This window comes from Piliocolobus tephrosceles, chromosome 12 (genome assembly GCF_002776525.5).
Source record: "Piliocolobus tephrosceles isolate RC106 chromosome 12, ASM277652v3, whole genome shotgun sequence".
Classification (NCBI taxonomy): Eukaryota; Metazoa; Chordata; class Mammalia; order Primates; family Cercopithecidae; genus Piliocolobus; species Piliocolobus tephrosceles.
Genome location: NC_045445.1, coordinates 51,784,421 through 51,786,525, shown reverse-complemented (window position 1 = coordinate 51,786,525; position 2,105 = coordinate 51,784,421).

Genomic DNA, 2,105 nt, shown 5'->3' with positions numbered 1-2,105 from the left:
GACATCTTTGAGGAAGTCTGGGTGTCCAGTAGACAAATTCCAGCACACTGTTGCTTTATAAAATCTAAAAATAGGTGCATTGAAAAGGATAAAAAGAACAGTTTCACTTTATCCACATCAATTATACCCCAAGGGAGCATAACTTGGTGCCAAGAAAGGCTTCTTTGGACTGCAACTTTTCTCACAGGAGAAAATAAGAGCATAGCGAGTGTGCTCCTGGCTCCCCTAGCCATGCAGGACACTGATTGAGGTTCACTTTTTCTTGCCCCACACAGAAGACTGAGGTCTTTGGTGTGGCTGAGTGGTTGGGAGATGCTGAGAGTAGGAAAGAGAGGCCACAAAACCTACTAACCACTCTGCAGAATCCATCAGGAAGACTGCACACAAGCTGCTTGACATATCTTGCCTGTAGACTTCTCTCCCTACTGGTCCACAGGCATTCCAAACACTCTATTTGCCTCACCCCTACCCCCAGGATAGCTCCTAAGTTCATTCCTGAGAACAATGTGTACAAGTGTCTTACACAGAGAGCTGGCTTGACTTGGTGTGATCGGGGAAGACACATAAATTTGAACATTTTAGGACATCACCGTAGGAAAAACAAATGGAATTCTCTCAGTACTCAGACTGGCTTTGCAGGGTCGAGAGAGAAAATATAATCTCAAGAATCACCTCCTCCTTGGAGCAGAAACAAGAGATGTGGAATGGGTACAACCATGGAAAAGATCTGAGAGACCTTTAAAATCCCTAGCTAGGCTGTTTAGTGAAGGTGCTTCTCTCCTGAAACAGCCACTAAAGATGGAAGAAAGTGATTGATATGGTTTGGCTGTGTCTTTACCCAAATTTCATGTTGAATTGTAATTACCAGTGTCAAAGGAGGGTTCTGGTGGGAGATGGTTGAATCATGGGGGCAGACTTACTGCTTGCTGTTCTCATGATAGATTTCTCAGGAGATCTAGTTGTTTGAAACTGCATACCACTCCCTTCTTCACTCTCTTCTTCCTTCCAGCCATGTAAGACATGCTTGCTTCCCCTTTACCTTCCACCATGATTGTAAGTTTTCTGACGCCTTCCCAGCCATGCTTCCTGTAGAGTTCCACAGAAAAAGAGGTTCTTTTAAATCTCCTTTCTTCATAAATTACCCAGTCTCTAGTAGTTCTTTATAGCAGTGTGAGAATGGACTAATATAGTGACTATTTCTTCAAATCTGAAAACAGCAATACAAAACTTTAAGAAACATGAAAAATCAGGGAAACATGACAGCACCAAAGAAACACAACAATATTCCAGCAAACGACCTGCAAAACATGTTAATTTACAAATTTGCTGACACATAATTCAAAACAATGATTTTAAGGAAGCTCAGAAAGCTACAAGAAAGCACAAACCGAAATTACAAAACAAAAAAATACAAGAATAAAATGAGAGGGGCGGAGCAAGATGGCCGAATAGGAACAGCTTCAGTCTCCATCTCCCAGCGCGAGCGACACAGAAGACCGGTGATTTCTGCATTTTCAACTGAGGTACTGGGGTCATCTCACTCCGGAGTGCCGGACAATTGGTGCGGGTCAGCTGCTGCAACCCGACCAGCGAGAGCTGAAGCAGGGCGAGGCATCACCTCACCTGGGAAGCGCAAGGGGGAAGGGAGTCCCTTTTCCTAGCCAGGGGAACTGAGACACACAACACCTGGAAAATCGGGTAACTCCCACCCCAATACTGCGCTGTAACACCGGCACACCGGAGATTATATCCCACACCTGGCCGGGAGGGTCCCACGCCCACGGAGCCTCCCTCCTTGCTAACACAGCAGTCTGCCACAATCTAACCGCAAGGCAGCAGCGAGGCTGGGGGAGGGGCGCTCGCCATCGCTGAGGCTTAAGTAGGTAAATAAAGCCGCTGGGAAGCTCCAACTGGGTGGAACTCACAGCAGCTCAAGGAAACCTGCCTGTCTCTGTAGACTCTGCCTCTGGGGACAGGGCTCAGCTAAAGCAGCAGAGGCCTGTCCAGACGCGAACGACTCTGTCTGACAGCTTTGAAGAGAGCAGTGGATCTCCCAATACGGAGGTTGAGATCTGAGAAGGGGCAGTCTGCCTGCTCAAGTGGGT